This window comes from Corythoichthys intestinalis, chromosome 14 (genome assembly GCF_030265065.1).
Source record: "Corythoichthys intestinalis isolate RoL2023-P3 chromosome 14, ASM3026506v1, whole genome shotgun sequence".
NCBI classification, from domain to species: domain Eukaryota; kingdom Metazoa; phylum Chordata; class Actinopteri; order Syngnathiformes; family Syngnathidae; genus Corythoichthys; species Corythoichthys intestinalis.
Window position 1 is genome coordinate 5,843,879 of NC_080408.1, and position 9,302 is coordinate 5,853,180.

The 9,302-nt window shown below is 42.2% G+C and overlaps 1 pseudogene; it reads right to left on the minus strand.

The window, feature by feature from the left end:
* Positions 1-5,394, minus strand: part of LOC130929641 (transcriptional repressor p66 alpha-like) — a 69,810-nt pseudogene extending 64,416 nt beyond the window's left edge.
* Between the last annotated feature and the right edge of the window lie 3,908 nt (positions 5,395-9,302).

Sequence of the window (9,302 nt, forward strand, 5' to 3'; positions counted from 1 at the left end):
AATTATGCTCTCACCTCCAGTTCGGGTTTAGGGGTAAAAATTTTTTTTAAATGCCCTCCTGTTCAAAATTTTTCTTCCCCCAGAAAATTGAGATTTTAACAATTCCAGTGATGTATCAGACATGCATATCGGACAGTTTTGATATTTAGCCAAATTGGTTGTCTCAGAGCAGAACTTCAAGTCACCAGGGTGTTTTCCGCCATACATCTTTCCAATGATAAATCTGAATAACTACATTGAACACACTAGCGGTGCAACGGTTAGCGGTTCAAAGCCGAACCATTCGGTTCGCCCTGTATGGTTCAATACGCCTTTATGAACCACGCCTTTTCGGTTTTGCAATTAATGTATTCCGAACGCTTGTGGAATGAATTGATCGAGCTCTGTGTGCCTGCGTTGACGTGACGCACCGCTGTGGATATATTCCCGCCCCGCAAGTAAATGTCGGATCGCTGTCAAGCACCTGTGTAATAGAAGCCGAGTAATGCCCTCTCTCGCTTACGAGCAAGTGAAAGTGAAACAAGAAAGAAAACAAATAGCTATGGCGAGCGGAGGAGTGAAGAGACCGAATTTTGAGGAAGCACCGGCTTCTTTCAAATCTGCAGTGTGGCAACATTTTGGTTTCCCCGTGGATTACAATGCGGAGGGAGAGAAAATATTGAAGAAAAAAATTGCAAGCATTGCTCAGCGCTTGTTCCCCATGCTAATGGCAAGACTTTTATAACATGACTCCGGCACCTCAGCCAGCATCACCCACAGATATCACTTTCTCAGGGTAGGACAACCCCGAAGATGACACCAGTGAAAACACACGGCGGGCTTCGTTAATTTATTTGCAACGCTTGACCCGCGTTACATTGTTCCCTCGCGGACATATTTCTCGATTCAACGTAATCCCCGAAATTTATGAAATGGCACGCAAAGCCATCGATAATGATTTCGCTAAAGCACATAGTTTCGCCCTGACCACTGATAGTTGGACGTCCCGTGCTACAGAGTGCTACTACCTAACTGTGACGGTCCACTATAATTCATACCTGTCAAATTGTACGGTCTCGTCGTAATTTGTAAAAGTGAGCACTCATTTTTAAATGTGTACGCTAGGGCTGCAGCTATCGAATATTTTAGTAATCGAGTAATCGACTGAAAATTCTATCGATTAATCGAGTAATCGGATAAAACAAATATATTTTTAGGTGAAGAGCAATTATAAATATACATGAGAAAACAAGACATTTCATCTAATCTTGAACCATTTTCAGTCAATCAATGTCTTTATTGTCGATGTATATTGTTGAAAACGGCCAACAATTGCATCTCAGATGTAACTAGAATTAAAAAAAGACATTCACTGCTTTCACTCAAAAAAACCTTTAGATCTTATATATATATATATATACACCTAAAAATGCTGTTACGCTTGATAACACACGTCACTTAAAAGTTAGGATTTTTTCCCACGTGTTTCAATTCAATTTCTATTTGTGTCAAGCCATTTTTAAGTTCTAGTTAAATTTTAAGTTAATCTAAACTGTAAATCCTGATAGGATTTTGAGTTTTGCAGTGTTAAAAATAAATGTATGATACAGGCTGTATTGGAGCACATTAGGGACCAGTGCTACTTGGTGTTTTATCCAGCAATGACTACTGAGCTAAAATTGATAGTTAGCATTATTGAGTTTTTATTTTACACCCTCATCACTCCACAACGCTATGTTATGTTAAAGCCTGTATGTAAGACGCGTTAGCCAGGCATCGAAAGTGGTCATATTTAATAGAAACCTAGCCCTCCGCAGGGCTAACGTTACTTGAGCTAGTGAAAGTAAGGTTAATCTTATTTATTAGCGCTTAGCGCTCTTTATTAGCGCTTAGCGCTCTACTGCTTTAAGATGGCGGCTGTTTACTAACGCTGCCCAGACGCGGCCGAGTCTGTCAATTTGCATCTAGTTCAACATACATGTGATCTCTATGAGACTCATCAGACGCTACTTGCTACCATCGTAGCATAGTGCGGGCTAGTATTTAGCAACGTCGGCGTCGTTTGGAGCGGCTGTCGGCTGCAGTTTTTTTTTTTTTGCTTCTTCCTCTACGCACGTGACATCAGCGCGTTGTCCCGCATTAAAAGTAGTCCGAGCAAAACGTGATGCTTAGAGCTGTCAAAATAAACGATTACTCGAGGTGAATAAAATTACTCAGATCAGTTTTTAAACTCGAGTTACTCGAGTTGCTCGAGTATTCGTTTCAGCTCTAGTGTACGCCGTACATTACGTTCAAAATATGCACGTTTTCGTGCATTACGTTTTTTTTTTTTCATCCGTTCGGATTTGGTCACCGTTTCTACAACGAGAGAATGCGTTGGTTGAATGACGCGACAAAAGTCAGAGACTCGGAGAGGGAAGAGTGTTTGTTGAGATGCTGTAGCAAACGTGATGCTAGGCTAGGTGGCTCCAATATTACCTGACTTAGCCGACCACATTCAATCTACGCCTAGATATCTCATGCATATAGAACTATATACAAAATGACAGACTCAGTAGCGTTAGTAAACAGCCGCCATTTTAGAGCAGTAAACTTCTCAGAAAGGCTCTGTTGTAGTAAACCTTACGAGCGAACCTAAGCAACTTTTTATTTAAAATACTCCTAAATCAGCAAAATCTTGACTTGAGTCTATCTTTAAAGGATGAAACAGTTTTAAAATGTTCACGTTGAAAGTAGACAGAAGGGAACTAATGCAAAAACGGGAGCAATTTTATCAACTTTAACGGTTGATTCACAACATTAAATGACCTCCAAACATAGCAAAGGTTACTATGTTTTTTTTGTTTTTGTTTTTTTTAATGAAAAAAAAACATGGAAGGTATCACCAGTTACTTTGCCAAGTAACTTTTTTACTACTGTGTGTGTATTTCAATAGTCAGTCACTACACTAGCCAAAGAGCTAAGAGGCATTTTAACAGTCGAAAATGTTTACATTTTAAGTGTTTATTTCATTTTTTGAAAAAGCAAAATAAAGGCAGTTTAAAAAAAAAAAAAAAGCAAAACGCAAACCGAAACCGAACCGAAACCGTGATCCCAAAACCGAGGTTCAAACCGAACCGTGGGCTAACTGAACCGTTGCACCCCTAGAACACACACACACAAAAATTAAAACTTTTTTTTTTTTTTATTTGAGGAGGGGGGAGCTAATTCGCGGTTTTTCACTTATCGCGGCGGGTTCTGGTCCCCATTAACCGCCGAAAACGAGGGATAACTGGACGCATCTTTGAGTAAAACTTCCGAGTAAAATTCAAGTATCTCGAGGCCGGGCCGTGTGTCCTCTTTTCATGAAATCAAAATATGGTCACCCAAGTTTATAGTCCGAAAATTGCAGTATTCCTGAAGTAGCTGGCACATATAGTGAATGTGTACGGCGTGTGCGTGAGAATGTGTGTGTGTGTTCAGCTTTAAGACGAGGAAGACTACGCTTGTCACAGCGAGAAGTAGGAAGATTAGCTATTAGATAGCAGAACCAATAGTGGCGGAAGCCGTCAGGCATAAAACGGACAGCATTTAGCTCCGTCCCCGCTAGAGCCCAGAAAGCAAAGTCGTCCCTTTAAAAACTAATAATATATAAATAATAAAATGATAATAATAATAATATCTCTATAATATATCTAATAATATCTGGTTAAAGTCATAGCAATTCTGCTCTCGCGTGCTCTCACCTCCAGATAGGGTTTTGCTGTTTAAAAAGCTTTTTTTTTTTTTTTTTTTTTTTTTTTTAGGAAAAAAAGCCCTCCTGTTAAAATGTTTTCTTCTTCTTCAATGATGTATCAAACATGCATATTGAACAATTTTGAAATTTAGCCAAATTGGTTGTCTCAGAGCCTAACTTCAAGTCACCAGTGTTTTCCGCCATACATCTTTCTAATGATAAATCTGAATAACTACATTGAACACAAAAAAAAAAAAAAAATTGAAACTTTTTTTTTGGGGGGGGGGCGCTAATTCGCGGTTTTTCACTTATCGCGGCGGGTTCTGGTCCCCATTAACCGCCGAAAACGAGGGATAACTGGACGCATCTTTGAGTAAAACTTCCGAGTAAAATTCAAGTATCTCTAGGCCGGGCCGAGTGTCCTCTTCATGAAATTAAAATTTGGTTACCCTAGTTTATAGTCCGAAAATTGCAGTTTCCCTGAAGTAGCTGGCACATATAGTGAATGTGTACGGCGTGTGCGTGAGAGACCGCGCGAGCGCGTGCGTGAGAATGTGTGTGTGTTCAGCTTTAAGACGAGGAAGACTACGCTTGTCACGGCGAGAAGTAGGAAGATTAGCTACTAGATAGCAGAACCAATAGTGGCGGAAGCCGTCGGGCATAAAACGGACAGCATTTAGCTCCGTCCCCGCTAGAGCCCAGAAAGCAAAGTCGTCCCTTTAAAAACTAAAGCCAGCCCACAGTACATGTGCAACTAGCCGGCTTTTTATTGTTGACGCCGCCTCGGAAGAGGTGAGCTCACGAAGGAGTTAGCGAGCTAACATTAGCTCCGCCGCACAAACAACAACAAGCAGTCACTTCAGCTCGCACGTTCCAGCCACACACCAAATCCCAATAAGAACCATAACACGCACTTCCAGTTAAAGTAATTTCCCAAAAGTAGCAAGCTAGCAAACAAATCTTTTAACAAACAGAACCGAACCCGAATCGGTGACCTGGCTGCTCCCCCGATGAGGGACAGCCGTCACCTCAACCGAGGGAGCAGCAACTTTCAAAAACATCCCGTTTTTACAAAGTCAAACTTGAGTTTAGCCAACCGGAGGGGTTGTGTTTACCTTTCTGTCCCCCTCCCGAGGGAAAATGGTCGAGTCGGAACTCGGGAACGTCAACGACCGGCCCACAACCGGAGCTTGCCGGCGGCGAGGAAACGTTATAATCCTCGCTTCATTTCACCGCTTCCACCGTTCGGGTAAGCGCGACAAGCTTCGGAACGTATCAAAAAGAAAGCATTTTGGCAGAGCGGGACCCCCCTCCCTTTCCTCGCGGCTCAACCTTTGGCTCTGCGGAGAAGTGTTACTTTTCAACAGCCCATCAGCTTCTTTATCGTCACAGATAGGTGGAGGAAGACCTGGCTCCTTTCGACGAGACCGAATAAAAGGCTCCCCTCGATCCACTCACTAAAAAACTTCGGCCCCCTCTCGCCCCCTCCCCGCAACACACACAGTCAACTTACTCGGTAGCTTTGTCGCCCGCTCGTCGCCGATGGTCGCCCGAGGAATGTTTAATCTGCTGTTAACCTGGATAAATGGTTGCTTTTTTAAATCAAGGGGATATCCTCTTTTTTTTCGGCCCTCCCCGCTGCCGCGTCTGTTGCCAAATAATGCGCCTCAACACACATGGAGCCGCTGCGTCCTCTTTAGTGGGCATGCGCACCTCGGCATACCAGGGCGACGGGATCACATCATGTAAGCCGATGACCACCAAGGGCCAAGGTAGGGAAGGATGAGCAAAGTCAGCGACCCCCCCAACCGGCAACCTCGTGGGTGTCCCGCGACTGATTTCTTTCTCGCACTCTGTTTTGTACAACTGCATAAAAAACTGATGCGTGAATCTGTCATAACAGATCCACACTAGAGGATTCAATAAAAGGAAGTGGTAAATACTTATAAAACTTTTTTACAATACGAGAAGGGCTCTTTTGGAGTTTCATGCCACAGACCGGCCTACCTTATACAGTGGTATAAAAAAAGTATCTAAACCAGGGCCGGCCCAGCCTATACGCAGACTATGCAGCTGCTTAGGGCCCCTGGCCACTAGGAGGCCCAGATAGGGGGCAATCTGGCAATTGTTTTATCTTCTATTTTGTTTACTACAGTTTGCTTTTTTGAGTTTTGATTAGGGATGTCCCAATCCAGGTTTTTGCACTTCCGATCCGATACCGATATTCTTTTGCACTTCCGATCCGATACCGATACTGGCCGATACCGGCCTATCTGAGCATGTATTAAAGTTTAAAGTTATTTAGCCTCCTTACTTAGTTGTCAGACTCATGTTGAAAAGGGTTTTAGTCAGTGTTGTTAATCTTACTGAAAAAAAGTAATTAATTATAGTTACAAATTACTTCTCCCAAAAAGTAATTGCGTTAGTAACTCAATTACCTGAATGTAAAAGTAATTAGTTACTTGGCAAAGTAATTGGTGATACAGTGCCTTGCAAAAGTATTCGGCCCCCTTGAACCTTGCAACCTTTCACCACATTTCAGACTTCAAACATAAAGATATAAAATTTGAATTTTTTGTCAAGAATCAACAAGTGGGACACAATCGTGAAGTGGAACAAAATTTATTGGATAATTTAAACTTTTTTAACAAATAAAAAACTGAAAAGTGGGGCGTGCAATATTATTCGGCCCCCTTGCGTTAATATTTTGTAGCGCCACCTTTTGCTCCAATTACAGCTGCAAGTCGCTTGGGGTATGTTTCTATCAGTTTTGCACATCGAGAGACTGACATTCTTGCCCATTCTTCCTTGCAAAACAGCTCGAGCTCAGTGAGGTTGGATAGAGAGTGTTTGTGAACAGCAGTCTTCAGCTCTTTCCACAGATTCTCGATTGGATTCAGGTCTGGACTTTGACTTGGCCATTCTAACACCTGGATACGTTTATTTTTGAACCATTCCATTGTAGATTTGGCTTTATGTTTTGGATCATTGTCCTGTTGGAAGATAAATCTCCGTCCCAGTTTCAGGTCTTGTGCAGATACCAACAGGTTTTCTTCCAGAATGTTCCTGTATTTGGCTGCATCCATCTTCCCGTCAATTTTAACCATCTTCCCTGTCCCTGCTGAAGAAAAGCAGGCCCAAACCATGATGCTGCCACCACCATGTTTGACAGTGGGGATGGTGTGTTCAGGGTGATGAGCTGTGTTGCTTTTACGCCAAACATATCGTTTTGCATTGTGGCCAAAAAGTTCCATTTTGGTTTCATCTGACCAGAGCACCTTCTTCTACATGTTTGGTGTGTCTCCCAGGTGGCTTGTGGCAAACTTTAAACGAGACTTTTTATGGATATCTTTGAGAAATGGCTTTCTTCTTGCCACTCTTCCATAAAGGCCAGATTTGTGCAGTGTACGACTGATTGTTGTCCTATGGACAGACTGTCCCACCTCAGCTGTAGATCTCTGCAGTTCATCCAGAGTGATCATGGGCCTCTTGGCTGCATCTCTGATCAGTTTTCTCCTTGTTTGAGAAGAAAGTTTGGAAGGACGGCCGGGTCTTGGTAGATTTGCAGTGGTCTGATGCTCCTTCCATTTCAATATGATGGCTTGCACAGTGCTCCTTGAGATGTTTAAAGCTTGGGAAATCTTTTTGTATCCAAATCCGGCTTTAAACTTCTCCACAACAGTATCTCGGACCTGCCTGGTGTGTTCCTTGGTTTTCATAATGCTCTCTGCACTTTAAACAGAACCCTGAGACTATCACAGAGCAGGTGCATTTATACGGAGACTTGATTACACACAGGTGGATTCTATTTATCATCATCGGTCATTTAGGACAACATTGGATCATTCAGAGATCCTCACTGAACTTCTGGAGTGAGTTTGCTGCACTGAAAGTAAAGGGGCCGAATAATATTGCACGCCCCACTTTTCAGTTTTTTATTTGTTAAAAAAGTTTAAATTATCCAATAAATGTTGTTCCACTTCACGATTGTGTCCCACTTGTTGTTGATTCTTGACAAAAAAATTTAATTTCATATCTTTATGTTTGAAGCCTGAAATGTGGCGAAAGGTTGCAAGATTCAAGGGGGCCGAATACTTTTGCAAGGCACTGTATCTATTAGACAAGCATGATGGACGGCATTGCGTCCCGAAGACCGCGCTGTGTATTTGTTCCGCTTTATTTGACATATTTCAATAATCGGAATTTGGATGTTTGTGAATTGTTCTCGACTCTTCCACGGCCGAATCGCTGAAGGATGTAATGACGTCTGGGCATGTTGTACCGTGGTTCTAATGCTGCGTTCCAGAAAAGTGGGATGTCGGACTTTTCCGACCTCCGACTAGGAAAATATCATTGGAACGCCACTCGAACTGGGAGGTCCAAGTCACGAAGTCGGAGAAAAAATAACTACCCCGACTTCCAAGTTGTTTCAATCTGACGTCACTGGACAAAATGGCGCTCAAGAAAACGTATTGAATGATAACACAATAATGAAGTAAATCAAGTTTATTTGAGACGCCATGTATTTTTTCTCATACTGTGAAATATCTTTGTTGTGCTGTTTTTATATGGACAATCAGCAAAGGATGTAACTAAAAAAAAGGCAGTTTACAGTGTGGGCAATAACGCTGCCGTCGTTTTTCCTCTACTATTTGATCGCTTATAGGAAGGCAGGTTCGCTGGAGGTCAAAATGTCTTTGGATGGCCAAAATAAAACAGACCTCGTCGCGATCAGCCATCTTTGTTGTTTACATTTGCTTGGAACGCTTTGAGGTCGGAACTGGTACCATCCGAGTGGGATAAATCCGACTTCCCACTTCTCTGGAATGCAGCATAAAAGTGTTGGACGGTGCCTCTTTACTGACGAGAGATAATGGCTCGTCATCCAGAATGAATTCTTCGGCAATGACTCTTGTTATTCCCTGGGCTTTGGGACTGTCGAGTGCCAGTTTGTCACGCATAGCAAAAGTTTCTGCCAGTGTTAGTTGCGTTGGTTCTATTAAAACTTCTTACAGCTTTACCACCATGCTTGACTTTATTGTGGCATATGTTGCACTCTGCCTCGTCTTTGTCGTCCTTTAAGGTGAAATGATCCCACACAGCTGACATTTTTACCGATAAAGTCTCTCGGTAAATTGGGAGACGGTAATGTAGTGTGTTGGAGTGCCGTAAAATGCGGATTTTAGGGAAACTGAAGCAAAAACTGGAATGGATTATGTATATTGGTGCGCTGGAAAAACCGGACCGGATTCTCAAAAAAAACTGGATCGGAATTTTTTCGTGTCGGCCGATCCGCATTTTTTTGCCCATATCAGCGTCCGATCCAAATATTGGATCGGGACATCTCTAGTTTTGATACTTGATTACAAGCTTAAAAAAATAAAAGTTCTTCCTTCTTTCTTCCCTCTTTTAGAAAAAGGTTTGGCATTATCTACTGTAAGTACTGACAATCATTTGGGGTGAGAAGTTTTAAGAATGCAAACAAAATCTGATTATTATACAAAATATGGACATATAGGTTGGATTGCATGTATGGGTTTCACAGTACACTGTGACGAAATGGTGGGCCAAAAATATGGGCCCCTTGGCATTATTTTGCTTAGGGCCC